The sequence below is a fragment of the Giraffa tippelskirchi genome, chromosome 10, assembly GCF_054371585.1.
Source record: "Giraffa tippelskirchi isolate mGirTip1 chromosome 10, T2T-mGirTip1v1.2.pri, whole genome shotgun sequence".
Classification (NCBI taxonomy): Eukaryota; Metazoa; Chordata; class Mammalia; order Artiodactyla; family Giraffidae; genus Giraffa; species Giraffa tippelskirchi.
In genome coordinates, this window is record NC_137284.1 from 12,606,841 (window position 1) to 12,627,459 (window position 20,619).

Below are 20,619 nucleotides of genomic sequence, written 5' to 3' on the forward strand. Positions count from 1 at the left end.
GCCCTCCTCTGATCCTGTTTGTCTTGTTTTCTCCAAAGAGGCCTGAACAAGGAGAAGACAGAAATCACTTCTTCGCAGAGCTTGAGAATGCAGCTCATGAAAGGTCGCTGAGTTGGGGAGAAGGGGGTATTTGCGTCCTCCCCTTCACCCTAACTGGTTCCTAAATCTAGTTGCAAAAGAAGTTCCGAGGACTTGCCAGTTGTCCTGGGATACCTCGTTCACCAGCTCTGAGCCTGAGCCCAACTCCATCAGCCCAACATCTGGAGAAAGCTGAAGTCCAGAACCTTCTCCTTTTCTTAGTGGAGAGAGTCTGGGGACATGGGAGTTCCTGCCCCTACAAGAGGCTCCTTGAAGTCGGCACACGATTTTCTCACGGGAAGAACTTCTTTCCCCTTTTAGAGCCCAGGCTCCCAGCTCTCAGATCTCCTCTCCCCGTGTTTCTGTATGCTGCTCTCATTTAGTTTTAATTTCAATTTTCTCTTTCTTCCGCCATCCACTACAATCTAAAATCCATTGTGAGGTCACACCCCAGAGTTAGGCAGAGCTAGGAAGCCAGCAGTCCTGATGGAAGGTGCCGAGGACCTGGGGTTCCAGAGCAAGTGGTGTTTTGAATTGAAGTTGGTTCCCCCACCCAAGACTGGGCATAGAGTGGTCTAGAGCAGGCTTCCGAGGATTTTCAGACAAGAACGCAGTGAGTGAGACTGACAAGACACGCGGGGGCATCCAGGCAAACACTGAGAACCCCGGGAGCACTGGTGGACAGTCTTCTCCAGCAACCACCAGACAAAGAGACCACAGTGTGCCGATCTCATTGTGCAGTTAACTGCTTATATGATGGTCAGCAAGTCACCTCTAGGAACCTCTCTCTTCATCTAGAAAATAAGAGATCTAGGAGCTTGGGGTTGGCAGATGCAAGCTAGTCTATGGAGAATGTATAAACAGCAAGGTCCTACTTGCAGAGCATGGGGAGCTACATTCAATATCCTGTCAGAGCAAAAAAGAGAGATTATGCCAATATTCACACTGTCAAGAGTAATAACCCTTTTCTTCTTTTTATTAACATTTATTCCATAACATTTTTAATAATGTCAATGTTATTTTATTAACATTAATAATACTACTATTTTATTAGCATTTAATAACTACCATAGCAACATGCAGAAAAAGCATTCAAGAAAGGCCCATAAAGGTTATCAAGCAATCATATCAGCCCGTAATAAATTCATCTCATAGATTAAAAAAAAAAATACTGTCATAAAGCAAAATGGAAAAGAACATAAAAAAGAATGTATATGTATGTATAACTGAATCACTTTGCTGTACGGCAGAAATAACATAACATTGTAAATTAAGTATACTACAATAAACAAAGAGATGAGACTACATTTTTAACACCTCTTCCAGGCCTGACATTCCACATTTCTCACCCTAACTTGGAGCCCTGGAGCCTTTTCATTTCTTTATTTGCTGCCTTCCCGCTCCCCTTCCCCAATCTCTCTGCTGAAGGCTAAGAGGGGAGGGATGAGGGGAGAGGAGGGAGGTTCAAGAAGGAGGTGATATATGTATAATTATGGCTGATTTGTAATGTTGTATGGCAGAAGCCAACACAACATTGTAAAGCAATTATCCTCAAGTTAGAAAATAAAGAAAAAAAGACGAAGAGGCATGGAGAGCAGGAACTCTATGTAAATGTGCTATGTGCTATATGCACATTTATGGTAATAAATGCTGTAGAATGGTTCATCCCTACAGGCCATTGTCTCACACCTGCTGATGAGCCAGTCTGTGTGCAGACAGGGCCGTGAGGAAATAGGAAATCTTTCTTTCAGGAAGCTCAATCCAGTGAGAGAGTCAGCACCCTTCATGACAATTGGAAGATCTATTCCTGGTGCTATGAGAGAGGGATAAGAATGCTCCATAGGGAAGGCGACAGGCCTCAGAGAGATACACAAGAATCAGGGGAGAAATGTATGATCGAGGTCTCGTTTACAGATGTGATTGGGACAAGAGGAAGGGACAGTAGAGGCAGAAGGAACAGGGACAGCAAAGTCATCCTGAAGTCCCGGTAACGTTCGTGGAGTGATGAATCTGGGGGAGGGCTAGGGCAGGACAAGGAGAAAGGCTCAAAGTCGGGAAGGCAAGGCGGGAGAGAGCTGAGAGGCTTGAACGCCAAGCTGGGGAGAAGAAACTGCTCTCAGATGACAGGCCGGCTCGTGCTGCCTCCACACATGAAGGAACCTGCTCACCACCCTGCCCTTCGGCCTCCCATACCTGACCGGATCCCAGCCGTCACATCACGTTCCATCCACAGGATGGAACGAGCCCAGCTTCCCGGCCCTGCATCCAGGCGGCCTCAGCACCTCAGATGGCCCGGTCCAATCAGAGCATCACCCAGTACACGCTTGTCTTCTTACATGAAACTCTAGAAGGTCAGAGAAAGTGACTCTCCTGACTTCTCCTCCGTGGGGAGGGACTCCAAGCCCATAGCCCCTCTCAGGAGAGTCACTGGCTGGGAGTGAAGAGGTAAACGTGCCCAGGGGAGGCTGCGGACTCGAGTCAGGCTGAGCCTGGACTTGGCATTCTGACCTCTCCGTTGTGACTCATCACCCATCACAGGCAGGGCACTGAGGCCAGCCTGAGGCTCCCCGGCCCCGGCCCCTAGTGACTGTTCCCTGCTGAACTGGCTCCGGCCCAGCCCTGGAGGAAGAGCAAGGATGGGGTTGCTGGTCAGCATCTCCTGGGGAGGCCTCTCCCACATGCCCTGAGCAGTTATCTCTAAGAGTGATTAGGAAATGAAATAGCTCCCTTCTCCATTAGCTGTACACTGGCCCATTGGGGCCCTGAGACACCCCAGATCCAGGAAGGTGGGGCTCAGCTGACAGCTCAATTAGAGCAGATGGTCCCCCCGCCCTGCACCTTCTCCTTCTGCCTTGTGTTGTTTCTGGCAGCATAGCAAGGTGGGGTGGTGGGCGGGGAGAAGCTTGAAGTCGAACTTGCTGAAAGTGCAAGGGGGAGAAAATTGTTCTCATCTGAATAAACAGAGTCAGCTCTTGCCAGAAGGTGAAACCTGCCCGGGGTGTGTGCCCCTCCTAAAGCAGCATGGAACTGGGCTGACAGGGGTGCTGGGATGTGGGCCAGTGCTATCTGGGCGACTCTGGAGATGCCGCCAGTGGATGGAACGCCCCTAAGAGAGGTGAGAGGGCAGGGGTGGGGACGGGTGGGTGCGGGGAGGAAGGTCTTGGCCCGCTTGGTGCTGTGGGCGTTCAGTCTGTGTCAGTGGCGGGGGTGGGGCACGGGGCAGGGGGCAGCTGCCACAATGGAATCCAGTTCACAGCGGGGGTCTGGGACCGCTCAGCCTTGTGGTTGGGGTCTCCGCCTGCTGTATCTCTAGGATTTCTTGGAAGAAGCCAGTGTAGTGAATGGTGCCCTGGGTGCTCCCTGGTGATGTGACCTCCTGAGAACACATCCCAGCTGCTTAGAGGACAATCAACCCTGCCCAGCAGCCTGCCTGACCCCAGACACTCAGAAACTTTTCCACTCTGAGAGCTACAGCAAATTGGCTCTGGAAAAGTAAGCAGAAGGCCAAAGGTGAAGGGAAGGATGGGGAGGGATGGCAAGTGAGTGAAGGAAGGAAAGAATCCATGTGGTATTCTAGGAAGAGTGCTAGAACTGGTCCAGAGATGAGTCCTGGTTCTTTCACCTTTGAAACTAACCCGACTGATGGCTTCAGGCAAGATGCTCACTTTCAAGTCCAAGCTCCCCTTTCAGTACAGAGCTGGCTTGGATTGTGTTGTCTCAACTAACATATGATGAAACCAAGAAGTGGGACTAACGCCCTTTCCTCTGAACCTCCCACTCTGCCCAGGTCATGAAAGACGGGGTCATCCTGACCCCAGTCCCTGGTGTCTGCTCCAGGGGTTGCGAGCAAAGTCTTCTCCTTCTAAGACCTGGAGATGCTGTCGCACCTGATAAGCAGGGTGAGCCAGATCATACGGAACCTGCTCTTTCTGCTCTGGTGGGAGAAAAGCGTGCAAAGGAATAAGACTCAGACAGCAGTGTTTCTGTTTCAAAGGGGCAGAGAAAGCCAAAAAGGCAGGCCATTGACCAACAGCAGTAGAAGCATCATTGCACTGAAGAGTGTTCAAGGAAGAAAGGGCCACCTGATAGAGTGATGTTTGCCCTGCTTATCCCAGCAGGGCCAGCTCTATGCCATAATCGCAACTCCCCAGGTTCATCTGGGTTTGACATTTTCAGAGGCTCAGCACACATTTGACTTTTCTCCATCCTCACTGCCCCAGAGAAAGGAAGTGGGAACAGTCTTCCTGCACAGATGAGAAAACCAAGGCTCACAGGTTAAGGGATGTCCAGGGAGTCCTGCACACCTGGGCTCTTCTCCCATGAGGCTCATCTTCGGGGGTGGGTAGGGGACAGAAAGAAGCAGAGGAGGAAGTAGTGACAGTGCCAAGGACCAGGGAAAGGAGCCTTGTGTTCTGTTTCAGGGTGCATTTTTACATCTGCTTTTCTTAGTCTCTCTGCCTGCTCCCCCCAACTCTTCTGCATACATCAGAAATGTCAATGCTTCCTGGTCAGGATGTAACAAAAGCTACAGACTAACAGAAAATGTCCTAGGGATCTAAACTAAAGCCCAGAGAGGTAAAGTGACTGGCCTAAGATCACACTGCTGGCTAGCAACAGAGCCCAGGTTAGAACCTGCTATTCCAGACTGCAGCCATACTGGATGAGTTAGAACGCCTGGCCAATGGCAACGACCCGAGAAGCACCTGGGAAGTCCAGAATGCAAGCAGCCCCTCTGTGCACTTCCCCGCGTGTCTGAGGTTGCACCCCCAGGCCCATATGCTCTACATCAAAGCTGGAGGCTGAGCCAACAAGCCTTCCTCTCGTATGGAATGACTCTGATATTCACTTCCGAAGCTCCATTTCCAAATGGAAACCTGCTGCCAATCCAAACAGAACAGGCTAATCAGAAAGCTTTGGGTTTCATCCCCCTTGCTCACAGAGCTACACTCTGGAGGCCTGAGCCCCTCCAACTACAGGGCTGGTGCTAGTCAGAGCGTACCCCAGCTGCAACGAGGGACCGTCTGAACTGTAGAAGGTCTCCCCGCCCCTCTGGCCATCCCACGTTCCTTCCTTCACTCAGTAATCATGGACTTGGATCCTCTATTCGCCAGGCTTTGTGCAAGGAGCAAGATCCACAAATGCAGATGAGATGGGAAATCACCTTCAAAGAGTCTTCCTTCTATCTAGGAAGCAAGTCCCATCTACATTTTCTGGGCAAATTCTCTGAGTCCAAGGGAATCAGCCTCAGGATTACAAAACCCAAAGCAATGGTATTCCAGCCCCATGGGTCAAAGTGACCTGGCATCTCCAACTTGGTGACCTGAGGCTGTGGAAGTATTAAGGACGGGGAATTTGTCCACTTATCTGAAGGAGAATTTATGGAGCAGGCAGGTCTCAAACAAATCCTGAGAGAGAAAGAAGATTTAGGTAGATGGAGCCTGGACCGTATGGAGCAAGAGAGGGACAAGGAAACCAGCATGTGGGCCCTCACTGTGCTCAGCTGTCATCAGCTGTATGAGTCATCTCAACCCATGTGAAGTCACCATCGCTGCTCTCGTTTCATAGGTGAGAAAACTGAGGCTCAGAGGGACTAAGTGATCTATCCATGACCACAGTTCTGTCTGAGGCCTGTGTGACTCTAGAGTTCACACTCTTTTCACTGCGCTGGACCTAGGGAGAAGCTGAGAGGAGGCTTCGGTGCCGATTACCAAAAAACCACAGAAGAAAAAAGCAAAAGATAGCTTAGTTACAGAAGATGCAGAAAGGTTTGCAGTTTAAAGCAGTCATTTGTTTACAGTATTTTAGTTTGCAGTATTTTTTCTGTAAAGCCATGCTTGTCTCATCATCATCCTCACCATCTACACCATCTTCCCCACATCCTCACCATCCTCGCCATCATCCTTACCATTCTCACTATTGTCTTCCCCATCACCACCATTATCCTCCCCACCATCCTCATCATCCTCACCATCATCCTCCCCATCACCACCATTATCCTCCCCACCATCCTCACCATCCTCGCCAACATCCTCACCATCCTCACTATCCTCCCCATTACCATCACCAATCTTTCTGATGAGGTTGTGTAATGAACGATAACCATGTGCTAGATACTGAGCTAAGTTATGGTTCTATCAAATTCCTCTGATAATGACTTTAACTGCACGATTACTGTCCCCATATTACAGATGAGAAAACTGAGGCAAGGGGGAAAACTCACCCAAATCACACATCTGTTAAGTAGCAGAGCTGAGACACCAGCCCAGGCAGCCTGCCTCCAGATCCTATGGTCCTAAGCACACTGCTTATTCTTTAAGATTCTACCTGCAGGAAGATGGAGGTGACGTCAAGACACAGAACACAAGGCAAAATGTACAAGTTGGGGACCTCCCTGGTGGTACTACACATAAGAATCTGCTTACCAATGCAGGGGGAGCACAGGTTCGATCCATGGTCTGGGAAGATCCCACATGCTTCAGAGCGACTAAGCCTGCTCGTCACAACTATTGACCCCACACACTACAACCACAGAACCTGCTCACCCTAAAGCCTGTGGTGCACAAGAGAAGACGCTGCAGTGAGAAAGAAGTTCTCGTGGTACAACACAGCGGAGCCACTGCTCGCTGCAACTTGGGAAAGCCCACACGCAGCAACCAAGACCCAGCACAGACAAGAATAAAATTTTTAAAACTTTAAAAAATGTACCAGTAGGAAAGCCATCGACTTAATTGGCCCCATAAACTCCTGGAGTGACTCTGGTGGAGACAGAGGACGGCCCACTCAGGGACATCAGTCTGAAAGGGACTTTTTGGAGAGAATAGGTTTTAGGAGCTGCAGGAGGATGAAGGACAAGCGGACCTAGGCACCACAGGGCCTGTGGGCAGCCGAGGGACAGGACACACAACCTCAAGGCCATGGCTCTTGCAGACTCGGCCCTGTATCCCAAAGGCACCCCAAGGCACATCCACACCTCCCCAGTAAGCCAAAGGCAGCTGCGACCCTACGGGGCTGCTCTATCCCCACCATGTGATGGATGCCAGACGCCGTATTCTTCCTGGGAGCAAATGCATCTCGGAGCCTGGCCTCCCATCACTGGACACATCGCTGCTTCTCTAGGCTGTGAGCGGAGCCCCACAGACCTTGTCCCCCTCCACCTCAGCCATTCCCAGCTCCTCGGTCCTCCGTAAATCATCAGCCCCACGGAGCCAAGTTCTGCTTCCCACTTTTAAAGTCTGAGGGCATTTATTCCTGCTGATAAACTGTATTTAGACAGCTTCACAAACCCCCAACTGTGGCCAAAATTATGAAGGTGAGCTATTCCTTGAGCCCCATCCTGTCGAGGAGAAGAATGTACAGTACAGACGCAAACTGGCACTTTTCCCACTCATTTCTGTCCAAGGGAGAATTACTTCTGTCGGGGACTGGAGCAGGGCTTGAGGGTTGGCTGGAGCCATAAATCAGGATTATTACATCGGTGCTTCCCATCAAACTCCCAGAAAAGGAAGGCAGCCCTGCAGGCCTCTGTCACAGCCTGCAGCTTCACCAAAACAAATAAAGCCCTGGGACCAAACCCCACTGCCATCCCCGCCAGCACACAGCCAGATGGAGACCATGAAAACAGCCCTGCTCCTCACCAATTCTGCAAAGACGCAGGGGGGTGGCTAGGATCCCACTGGCCTTTGTACAAATCGGGGGTGGGAAGGGGGTGGGTGACCCTGGGAAGGACCGGGGTCACGGTCCAGAGTCCAGGCCACCCAACAGCATCTGTCGTCTCTCTCTCTCTTCCTTCCTTCCTCTTTTCCTTTCTTCCTTCCTTCCCTCCTTCCTTCATGTATTCCTTTCCTTTCTTTCTTTCCTTCTTCTTCTTTTTTGTAGGATTCTACCAAATCTCGCTGTGTGCTCTGGGTCCAAGACCAGGATATGGTGCTCGTCGGTGGGATGTAAATAAAGACTGAGAAACCACAGTGGTGGGGTTCGTGCGGACAGGAGGGGAGCGTGGCCGTCAATGCCTTCCACTGCTCAGAGCTGCACGCAGATCCCTGGCAAAGCTGGGCCACGGGGGAGGGGTCTGCCCGATGCCACTCCGGGGCCCACAGGGTTAGAGAGACGCAAACAGAGGCACAGGGCTCTGACTCCCAGGCCCGCACACCCTAGAGGCTGTGCACACTCAAAGAGCATCCCCTCTCAACACTACTCCTCTGCCCTGCAGTCTCCTCACACACAGGGAAGCCCTCATGGCTGACGGAAGGCAGGTGGAGGGGCCTGGGGCCTCCCAAGTCGTGTACATGCTCTTTGGCAGCCTCTCCATGGCCATCTTAGTAACAGTGCCACCAGCTCCCAGAGCAAGAGGCAGGCAGGTCCACCTGACCGTGAGCAGGTGTCAGACGAAGGGAGAGCAAGAGGGGCTCGCAGAGTGAAGCACAGACCTTGTAACCAGGCAACGTGCAGTCCCATCCCTCTCCAAGTACCAGCCGTGTGGCCTCGAGCAAGTCACCCGCTCCGCCTTACAGCCAGTCTCCTCGGCTGTGGAAAGGGGACAGGACACCCCCAGCAGGGTCGCCACGTGCTGCCCTCGCTGCTCCTAGAGTCCAGATGGGGAAACCAGCCCCTTCCCCAGCCCTCAGCTGGGCTAGTCTGCAACTTCTTGACCTTTCGAGTGTTTGATTTTTTTAATTTTATTTTATATTAGGATATAGTTGATTAACAATGTTGTGATAGTTTCAGGTGTACAGCAAAAGGATTCAGTTATACATATATATATATATATATATTTGCATCTATTTCTTTTCAAGTTCTTTTTCCATTTAGGTTACTACAGAATATTGAGCAGAGTTCCCTGTTCCCTGTGCTCTACAGTAGGTCCTTGTTATCCATTCTAAATATAGCAGAGTATACATGTCAACTTGACTTCACTTCCTCCTTGTAAGACGTGGGTGTTGTCACTTCCCAAAACCCTGTATAAGTCCTAAAAAGCTAACGAACTCCAGACTCGGCCTGGCAACCCCAGCTCAGCCCTTGGCTCCCCGCTCCTGCCCCATCTCCTCCGGCCTCTTAGATGCCTTCAGCATCGCTGCCCTCCTCCCCACACCCCTGCACACGGGTCAAGCCTTCCCTCTGAGAACACTGCCCCTGCCGGTCCTGAGAAGATGGGATGGGAAAAGATGCTGTCGTCGGCCTCACAGAGATTGTTCCAATAGGAAAAGTAACACGTCACTATATGCAAATGGTATTAAATTCTGAGTACAAGAATGTATCACAGAAAATGCATTCAGTCCACTGTGTTTTGTAATGACTTTTTGGATGGCTCATACGTTCAGTGTACCCTTCTAGCTATAGGATCCATTTCACAATTACTGAAAATGCTTTCACAGTTCATCTCCCAGTCCAGGCCTTCACCCTACTTCCACAGAAATAACTATAGTTAACAGTTTTTGTGTACCCTTCTGGAAATTTCCTCTTCCTTCATAAACACACCTGCTCAATCGTTACACAAATGAAAATATATTGTACACTCCATTCTTTGCCACGCTTTATGTCTTACTTAACATTACTTAACAAACATTTTGGAGATTGTTTTCATAACAACACATAGGGAGCTACCTTATTCTTTTTTAATCCATTTTATCTGTGTATAGTTGCTTTACAATGTTGTGTCAGTTTCTGCTGTACAGCAAAGTGAATCAGCAACACGTGTACATATATCTCCTCCCTTTTGGATTTCTTTCCCATTCAGGTCACCACAGAGCATTGAGTAGAGCTGCCTGTGCTGTCAGTAGGTTCTCATTAATTGTCTGCTTCATACATACTGTATATATGTCAGTCCCAATCTCCTGATTCCTCCATCCCCTCCATCCCACCTTGGTGTCCAAACATTTGTTCTCTATGTTTGTGTCTATATTTCTGCTTTGCAAATAAGATCATATGTACCATTTTTTTAGATTCCACATATATTATTTTTGATGGCTTCCCAGAATTCCAAAACTTGCATGTCTTGTAATTCACAATCCGGTATCAGGGATGAACGCCTGGGATGTCTTCAGTCTTTTGCTATAATTAACATGGTGATAGTGGATCTCTTGTTCACGTCCATCTGCCCACATGTGTCAGTGTGTTTGCAGCATAAATTCCTAGAATTTTGAAAGCTGAGAGTGTCAGGTTGCTTCCCAGGATGTTATATACACTTATGCTCCATTTATGCTCTCAGTAGTGGGCTGCGGCTTATTTCCCCCCTCGACCAACATTTGCTACCATGACATTGTGCATCAAAGCAATGCTTGCAAAAGTCTTAGAAACTGTGATGCTCCATGGAGATCCGAAATGGCACTCCACTTGCCACCTCTTCTGAGAAGCTGTTCATGATTCCACCTTCTCCAGCATCACGGCCTCCCTCCCATGACACCACACAGTACCATGTCTGCTCCTTCTTCTCAGTTCTGCCTCCTACAGCAAAATTTACACTCTGGCACAAAATAAAAACTTGCAAGGTTCAATTTGGATCCTACTGACCCAAGTTTCTCAGCTTCTGGCTGAGGCTGGCGGTGCTGGGCAGGGGTGAGTCTGGGATTATCCAGAGACGTCCTTTCAGCTCCCAGCAGCCTCTCTGATGGCAGGGGGAGGCCAGGAGGTAACAGTGCTTGGCAGTACTGCCCAGAGCAGTACAGCCAGGACCGGTCTTCCTGGGATGCTCAGGGACCACGTCAGACAGACCAGAAGTGTCCACAGCCCTCCAGTCACAGCCCCCACCTCCCACTGCCCTGACTGTGGGGCTCCCCAGCTTGGGAGTCTGCTCCTGGAGGAGTCAGATCACCCAGAAGAAGAAGCAAGAGAAAACTGAGAGCCCATGATGTAGGGGCACAACGGTGCTTCTCTTCCTCTGCCCTCCACCCTCTGACTCCTCACAGGTTCCTCCCTGTTCCTCTCTGTCTGTCCACACTCTCTCAGTATCACTTCCTGTCTTTGTGTTTTTATCTTTCTTTCTCTTTCTCCCACTGCCCCCCTCTTTGTCTCCCTGCTACTCCATCATTTTCTGACTTTCTCAGCTTTGGGAATAACTGTGTTCTAGAGCCAAGGCGAGGCCTTGTAAACCCTCACGTGGGAAACGTCAGCCTCTTGCTGAGGGGTTGACATTTACTAAGAGGGCAGCTGGGATGCTGGGACTCAGAGCAGCCTCTGAGCATCTCTTTCCGGTACCTTCCCACCCTCCCCAGCCTCCTACTCTCCCTGCGCACGGAGATGCATAAATCCCCTCCTCCTTTTTTCCCAGACCCTCAGCCACATCCTTTACCTCCACACCCTGCTCCCAGGGCTTTAACTCCAGTTCCAGAGCATAGTGGATCAGAGAGGGTGGCGATGGTAAAGCACTGTAGACTTGCCCAAGGAGAGAAAGCTCTATCTCAGCATGTTGGATGTGTCGAACCGAGGGCAGAAGGAAGCTGAGTTGTCTGGGAGAACTGAGCATGAGATGGAGAGAGAAGTGGGGAGCAGGTGAGGGTTGATCTAGGTGAACTTTTAACCTTTGAGATGCTCACTACCTGAGTTTCCATGTCAGGAAGTTGCAAGCCCCACAGCCTGCTACCATGAGCTCTGTCAGCTCTCAGAGATCTTAGGCTCAGATTCCCTGTGGTCCCCAGTTAAAATGTCCCTAAAGGAAGGGCCACTTCTCCATTAGAAATTTCCCTCCCTGTCGTCTTTCTCCAAAACACCTCTCCTTTTTCTGGCCAAGCCAGCTCTCTCTATTTCTATTAAATGCCCAGTGAGCATGGAGCTTGAGAGGGGTGATGCTTTGTGTTTCTTTCTCCATTCTTCTCCTTTTTCCTGTTACTGCACTTTCAGATCCATTATCTCATTTTTCTTGAGAAACCGATAGCACAATTTGAAGGTGAGGAGGTTCCAACCCTGAAATGAGGAAAATCCCTTGGAGATGGAGCTAGAAAGCCAAGACAAAGGCCAGCCAGAGATGCTGAGATGGGCAGTGGGCAGCCAGAATGGGGCAGAGATTCTGAAAGAAAGAGGAAGACAACAAAAAGCAAACTGCCAGATCTGTGTGGCCATCAGGTTTCTGCTTGGATTGCTCTGTACAGATGGCCTGAGACCCCAAAGGAAACTTCCAAAAAGGAGTCCCTTGGCCTTTGTTCACTGGACAATAAATCCTTCAGCACCCTCCCTCTCATGACCCCCTGGTCCTCTCTATAATGCAGAGCCCCCTGAAGCAGCATTTACTGTTGGGATGAGAGGAAAAGGAGCATCTGGCAGGGAGGAGTTCATTTCCTCTCCACGGCCGGGCTGTTTCCTTGACACAGACCAGGGTGCAGGGTGGTACCTGGCAACCAAACTTTAGCAAGCTATACTTTCTCATGGTGACACAATGTGAGGCTAACCTCCCAACCCCGGGTACACCTGGGATAGTGGTCCATAGTTATATCCTTCTTAGTCAGCAGTTTCTGTTGGTTTCACTGGGATCTTGAGAGCCCCTTGGAAATCACAGATGTCTCTGTTTTGATGGAAATAGATCCAGGATTCAAACAAAATTTGCGTGCTAAGTCGCTTCAGTCATGTCTGACTCTTTATGACCCCATGGACTGTAGCCCACCAGGCTGCTCTGTCCATGGGATTTCCCAGGCAAGAATACTGGAGTGGGTTGCCATTTCCTCCTCCAGAGGATCTTCCCAACTCAGGGATGGAACTCGTGTGTCCTGCATTGGCAGGCAGATTCTTTACCACTAGCGCCACCTGGGAAGTCCTTTCCAGAGCATTACTTGTAGGATATTATTAAAAAAATAAAAAGAAACTTTGAAATAACCGATCAATTTGCACTTAGATTTTAGAAAGAATATAAATAAAGCAATTTATCTCCAGTCTCTCTACCCAGTAAAAATTCTCAAATTAAAATATAGCATAGCCTACAACAAATTAAATTATAGCACAGACCAAATATAGGAAGCTGCCAATATATTAATAGCATGGAGGACGCAGGATATACACCAAGCCAAGGGTATAACACCCTCTGTTAGATCCTCTGGAATAGGGATTTCCCTGGTGGTCCAGTGGTGAAGACATCCCCTTTCAATGCAAAGGGTACAGGTTTGATCCCTGCTTGGGAAGCCAAGATTCCACGTTTCATGGCAAAAATAAATAAATAAATAAAAGAGGAACAATATTGTAACAAATTCAATTAAAAAAAAATTTCAATGGCCCACATTAAAAAAAAAAAAAAAGAACCTCTAGAATAATGAAGGTGGTGCTAACTCAGCCTCAGAGTCTAGATATCTTAAGGACATGGTTGGAAATTCCTCGGTGGTCCAGTGATTAGAACTTGGCGCTCTCACTTCTGGAGCCCTAGGTTTGATACCTGGTCAGGGAGCTAAGATTCCACAAGTCATGCAGCAAAAGAAAGGACATGGTCCCTGTGGGAAGCACGGAAATGCACCTCTCACGTCCCCAACATCAGGAGCCTGACTGACCGGCCGCCCCAGCTACCAGCCTCTGAACTCCACCCCTATTGACTCCGAGGCCTCCCATCTCACCAGCAGTTCCCAGTGAATGGCAGGGACTCTCAGCCTGTCAAAAACTAGAAGACCCAGGACACCTCTGACAAGCCGCTTCGGCTTGAACACTCCCCTGCAGTCTTGCAGAACCCTTCTAGAATTTGAGTGCTGACCAAAATGCTTCCACCACCTTCCCTTGTTTCTTTCGCCTGCACCCCGGCACAGACCGATATCACAGGCTGGCTGACCCCCCAGCTCCCCCAGCCCTCCAGCCCCTCCACATCTTCTTTCATCCTTCTTGGCATCTGCTTCTCTGAAGACACACCCAACACAAGTAGCCCCAGGAGTGATCCAAGAAGAGAAAGATAAGGGTTGGGGACTGAATACCCCCACCACCATCCCTGTGGGTGGAGGAGGTACAGATGGTCTCTGGCTCATGTTGCTAAAGATATCACCCATGGTGCCCTAGGAAGTGCCCCAGTAGAGAGAAATGCTGTGGCATTTTTAAAATAGGGGAAGGATAATGCCTAAGGATTGTGTCATTTGCAGAGACATGGATGAATCTAGAGACTGTCATACAGAGAAATGTCAGAAAAAGAAAACCAAACATATTAACACATATATGTGGAATTTTAAAAAATTGTTTAGATGAGCTTATTTACAAAGCAGAAATAGGGACATAGACATAGAGAACAAGTGTATAGACACCGAGGAGGGAAGTAGGAGGTGGAATGGATTGAGATACTGGGACTGATTATATATACACTACGATGAATGAAGTAGATTACCAATGAGAACTTGCTGTACAGCACAGGGAACTTTACTCAGTGCTCCGTGGTGACCTAAATGGAAAGGAAATCCCAAAAAGAGGGGATATGTGTAAACATATAGCTGATTCATTTTGCCGTACAGTAGAGACTAACACAATATTGTAAAGCCACTGTACTCCAATGAAAGTTAATTTGAAAATGAAAAAGAAAGTAAAATAAAATATGGGAAGAATATACCTACAAAGACAGCAGAGTTGGCTCATGACTGCTAAGTTACAGGGCTGCCCTGAAAAGAGATGGAGACCACGGCCACTAATACTTAACAGCTTCATGCATGAGCTAGAGGGCCTTCACAGGAGCCCCCAGGGAGGCCCTTGTCCCCTGGAGTGGGCAAACAGACCCACGTATATGACAGACTCAGTGTCTGACTGTTGGAGTCACAGAGCTCCAGAAACATTTAAATACTCAGCCAGGGGGTTTCTTTTGCCAAAGGGAGAGGCCTGGCGAGCAAATGTGGGACCCTGTGAATATAGGGACTCCCTGAGGGAAGATACTGACCCCCCAGGTTTCCTGTCCTTCTAGAGCCTTGGACCTTTCAGACATGACCCACCCTTCCCTACAGAGAGCCGGCCCTTCACTGAGTGATGCTCCAGGGCCCTGCCCCCGCAAGGCAGCAAGTGTCCCCTTAGAAGTACACTTCATCCTCTCCTGGGTACTGGGACAGTAACTAGAGATTAGTTCAGCTCTGTGACTCTAACGGTTCCCCATTTTAGATATGCTAACCTATCTAACAATATATGGAAGGGAAGAAACTGTCCCATGGAATAAATGCAAGGATTAACCGGGTGTGCCAGCAGACCCCAGGGGATTACCCCTGGGCTTGAGTTTAAAGGCACTAGATCAAAGTAGCCAGGGTGCTTGCGTGCTTAGTCACTTTAGTCGTGTCCAACTCTTTGTGACCCCATGGACTGTAGCCCGCCAGGCTCCACTCTCCATGGGATTCTCCAGGCAAGAATACCGGAGTGGGTGGCCATGCACTCCTCCAGGGGATCTTCCCAACCCAGGGATCCAACCCAGTCCTCTTACATCTCCTGCACTGGCAGGCGCGTTCACATGACTACAAAAATTTTGAAGCGCTCTGCTACACACTTGAAACTAATATAATATTATAAATCAACTATACCTCAATTTTTTTAAAAGGGGAAAAAAGGGATATTGGATCCTTGGTATGTTCATTTCAGGGCATAGGAGCAGACCAAAACCAAAACAAACAAAAACAAAGTGGCCAGGATGTAAGGATGGGTCAGAAAACACTAAGTGACTTCGGGGCTCTCTGTTTGATTAATGGGCTTAACACCCTAGCAAGGGCCCCAGGGAAGGAGGCAAACAGCTGCTGGGATGGGTCCTAAAGGGCAGGGAAAAGCAAGGGCCACTCAGCAAGCGGAAATGCTCCAGCTGCTCTGGCAGCAAGGACAGGAAGGCAGCATGGGGCTCGGGCAGTGGGCGTGCTGGGACCGACAACCCCGAGTGTGAGGCCAGAAAGCCGGTTAAGACATTACGTTCATTCCTACAGAACCCAAAGACGGTTCTTCCCCGGCCACCTATCGCTAAGATTAGAGGGGGCTGGGATTGCTGGATTTAGCACATTAAATATAGGATTTCCAGTTAAATCTGATGTTGGGAAAGGAAGTCACAAAGCCTGGTTTCTTAACATCCACAGGAAAGACAGAGCTCCCAAGAAGCCGAGGCACTGGGTGCTGCTGTCTGTCTACAATCCCCAACGTCATCACTGCTGGGGCGAGAGGTGAAGGCAGATGGCCACCTCAAAAAAGAAACATGATTCTCTGCCGGATCGCTCGCTCCAGAGCTGCCTGGAAGCACTGACAGAGAGACGACTTGATTTCTGAGAGGCCAGACCTGCAGCCCCGTGGCAAATATCTACCCTGCGGTTCCCCAAAGGGTCCTATGACCGTTTGCTCAGGGGACAGAATATCAGGGAAAGGGAATACCCAGAATCCTCCGGGACAGTTGGAGCAGAGGGTCCTTGTTGACATCCGCATCCAGAGACCCAAAGCATCAGAACGACTCCCCTGTTAGGATAAAGCCTCTGGAGCCAGATTACAAATGTAGTCCTGGCTGAAGTGCAGCTCATGGGGGGGCCTCCTGTGTCCACAGACTTGCCGTCCACCGCCCTCGAGGATGTCACTGGCCTTGGATACTTGGCTGTTATAGTAACCCCCGCACTGGGTCCCTGGCTTCTGGGACAAGACCTATCAGAGTCGGAGAAGCTAATTGGGAACCTTTGAATGGCTGCCCCTATCCCCAGCCAGAATATCATGTCCCTGGGAAATGGCAGGATGAGTGTCACCCCTAATGACCTACAAGATGCTGGCTCTCTGATGCCTATAACATTTCATTTAAATCACTAGTCTGATCCCTGCAGAAAACAAAAAACCATGGAGAGTAACTGAACTACCACAGGCCTAAATGCGCAGGAACCGCCATTGCAGCTGCTGTGTCCAAAATGACTTTATTGCCAGAGCAGATTAATAAGGCCTCGGGGTATGTGACCACTGACTGTGCAAATGTATTCTTTTCCATTCCAATTAAAAAGAGAGAGAGAGAATCAGAAGCAGTTTGCACTTGTGTGCGGCAGAAAACAATATTCCTTTACAGATTTCCCACAGGACTGTCTGAACTCACCCATTATCTGTCACAACATAATCCAAAGAGATCTGACTGCCTAGACAGACTGCAGGGTATCACCCTGACCCAGCACTTCAGCAACCTCATGCTGACTCCAAGAGCGGTTTTAAAACCTATGAGGATTCAGGGACCAGTCACTTCAATTAAGTGTTCAGGGTCCAATAGGAAGAGGCATCAGGTTATCCATCCAAATAAAAGACCCATTGCTGCATCCTGCATACCCCCACAAAGAAAGATGCTCAATACCTGGTAGGGTGCCCCGAGTTCTTTTTTTTTTCTTTTTAGATTTATTTTGTGGACCATTTTTAAAGTCTTTACTGAATTTGTTACGATATTGCTTCTGTCTTTAAGTTTTGGCTTTTTGACTATGAGGCACGTGGGATTTTAGCTTCCCGACCAGGCATTGAACCCACACCCCCTGCGTTGGAAGGTGGAGTCCTAACCACTGGACCACAGGGGAGTCCCATTCTGGGTTCTTAATGCAATACATTTCACACTGACAAATACTGATTTTCTTCTTATATTGGATGACATAGGAGGCTGCCATTCTTGAAGGTGTCCAGAGGGACATTCTTTGCAGGAGATCCAGGTCATGGTGCTAACAGCCCCACCACTTGGGCCATTTTATCTGGCAGACATGCTGGTGTTGGGAGTAGCAGTCCCAGGAAAAGATGCGGTGTAATATCTACTACAATGCGCTTAGGGGAAACATCACAAAGCGAGTCTTGGGATTCTGAAGCAAGCCTATGCTGTCCACAGAAGGGATTGTTTTGTTTCATGTTGTGAACGTTTATTTAACTAATATCAGGTAGTAGTAGTAGTAGCGTTAATCGCTCAGTCGTGACCGAATCTTTGCATGGACTACCCATGGACTATAGCCCACCAGACTCCTCTGTCCATGGGATTCTCCAGGCAAGAACACTGGAGTGAGTTGTCATGCCCTCCTCCAGGGGACACTCCTGACCCAGGGATTGAACCCGGGTCTCCTGCATTGCAGGCAGATTCTTTACCATCTGAGTCACCAGGGAAGCCCCTTAAATCAAATATGATTCATCACTTCACTGATCCAGAACATAAACTGCAATGTATTACAATGTTCTGAAAGCAGATTGATGAACTTCTAGTTGTGAAATTCTTATCCTTCCCTCAGGATATCTTGCGAAACATGTGGCATGACACCTTCGAACACAGATATGAAATAAGGGTACAGATGTTAATCTGAATATAAATGTGGGAACATCCTAATTCCTTTCATATAATGAAAGTTAAAATAACACTAGAATTTCTCCTATTTTCTTCCAGCACCCCATTTTGGAGACTACTTTTCTAGAACCTTCTTCAGCACAGCACATAGACATGTCCCATCATAAAAGGCCTAAGTCATGTCTCATTTATCATCCACTGGATGAGTCTTATGTCACCTCAGGAGCTATACAGCAGGGATTTACAAATCGTCCAAGCACAATCATTAACTCTTACCAGGTCCTGGTAGAGATGCTTGCCCACAGGACACCAAGTGATGGTACAGTCAGGCTACCCACTGTAAGCTGTGTTCTGTCAGACCCACCAGGTCACAACACTGATGTTCCCAGTGACAGTCTACCTAAACCAGAAAGGGTGTCTCAGGAACTGAGCTTGAGCAGGACCAGAAGGAATGAGTGACTCAAGTTTCATGCCGCCCACCACAGCTGTCCCAGTGCCCCATCTGCACCCACAGCTGCCACCCCGCCCTGTAAGGCTTCCCATGAACCCAGCTGAAAGAGAAAGAAAACCCCTGGTCATAGCAATAGGAGGTGTGCAGGTCCTAGCCCGGTGTGGCCCTTTAAGGCGTGGAGGGTGTTTGTGACAGTCTTTGAGGCTGGGACGGGCTTCCTGGAGGGGGTGAAGGCTGAACTTGCCCATGAAGGCTGGGAGGCTTTGGCTAAAAAGATGGTACAGGGAGGGGCCCTGCCGGAGGGGGAAGAGGCAGGACTCACACAGATAACACAGATCCTCGGAAAACTGATTAGAACAGGACATAGAGAGGAAAGGCAGGGCTCTCCCTTTCACCCTATCCTCACTGCCTGTCTTGCCTTATGATTTCTGCCTGATTTCCCTACAGGAAAAGTGATCTGGGCCTATTTCTCTGACCCCTGTGGTCTGTAGCCTGGGACCTGCCAACCCTCAAACCTGGTGCCACGAGGAAATGCCCAAACAGAGGAGGCCTGCCTCCCAATGTCTCTGGGAGAGGTTTCCCTGACAGACCTAGCCCTGCGCTCCCTCCCCTCCCTGGCATCCAGGTTCAGCTGCTATTCTCTGGCACCGATGCCTCTAAAGTATTTACAGAATGTTCTCCCACACCCCTCCATTGGTGCTGAGGTCAAGCCAGCCAGTTCTGCTCATTTAGGTTTAGCTCATAAATCATTCTCTCCCCTCCCTTCAATGCTTCACCGGCTCTCGCGTGCAGGTCCGTGGAGCCTTCTCAAAGCACACCACCTCCTTCTAGTCTCCGGGGAAGGGCCTGTTCCCAGCACTGGCCTCTGAAAAACCCAGGCTGTGAAGCCCTTCCCTCGGATCTGGGACAGCGCCGTCCACATCCACACCAGGGCTGCAGAATGAGCTCACCGGACGCCCTGAGGTCACTCCCTTGGCTCCGGGGCTGTCCAGCCCCGGATGCAGGGAGCGGGAAGGGGCCTTATCACTGGGAGGGGTGTGGAGTCAGGACGCCTGGGTTGCATTCCTGGCTCAGCTTGCAGCTTGCACAAGTCACTGAGTCTTTCCTGCCGGGACATGACTCCCCTAAGCACACAGTGCTCGGCCCCTTGGGCTTCCAGTAATCCAGTCTAAATGGGCATCAGTCCATGGTGTCCAGGGAGCCTTCAGGATGAACTCGGGCTCAGCAGCCTCCACCACCGTCACCTCTTTCCTAATGGTCATGTTTCTCTGAGGTCCATCTTCTCTGATCCGAGAATCCCACATGGGAAATAACTCTGAGATACCAGTATGAGTTAAACACCAGGTCTTAAACTCTGAGCTGGTCTCACCCAGATCTAGCCCTAAGCCACACCTCCTTTTAGCCAGAGACATAATAAAATGTCCTGCTAACATTACGCAAAGGAGGATCCATATAGATGTTACAGATGAAGAACAAAGTCTAGAGAAATTCAGTGTAATTTACCAAACTCACACACTAGGTAGCAGCAGGACAAGGTTTCCAGAACAATCTCTGTAAACCCAAATCACCCTGACCTTGGGCTTCCCTGGTGCTCAGCTAGTAAAGAATCTGCCTGCAATACGGGACACCTGGGTTCAGTTCCTGGTGTCGGGAAGATCCCCAGGAGAAGGGATAGGCTACCCACTTCAGTGTTCTTGGGCTTCTCTTGTGGCTCAGCTGGTAAAGAATCCACCTGCAATATGGAAGACCTGAGTTCGATCCCTGGGTTGGGAAGATCCCCTGGAGAAGAGAAAGGCTACCCACTCCAGTATTCTGGCCTGGAGAATTCCATGGGCTGTATAAGACCATGGGGTCACAATGAGTCGGACACAACTGAGTGACTTTCACTTTCACCCTGACCTCAGAGGGTATGAGAGACACCAGAGGA

The 20,619-nt window shown here is 49.4% G+C and overlaps 2 long non-coding RNA genes across 2 annotated transcripts; one reads left to right on the forward strand and one right to left on the reverse strand.

Annotated features, from left to right (window-relative positions):
* Positions 1-530: 530 nt before the first annotated feature.
* Positions 531-6,778, forward strand: LOC145524287 (uncharacterized). The gene is made up of 3 exons (XR_014067380.1): positions 531-3,193; positions 3,866-5,843; positions 6,267-6,778. It is a non-coding gene; the product is annotated as an uncharacterized LOC145524287 (long non-coding RNA).
* Positions 6,779-14,829: 8,051 nt separating this feature from the next.
* LOC145524288 (uncharacterized) lies at positions 14,830-16,949 on the reverse strand. The gene is made up of 2 exons (XR_014067382.1): positions 16,051-16,949; positions 14,830-14,872 (listed from the first exon to the last, which is right to left on the reverse strand). It is a non-coding gene; the product is annotated as an uncharacterized LOC145524288 (long non-coding RNA).
* Between the last annotated feature and the right edge of the window lie 3,670 nt (positions 16,950-20,619).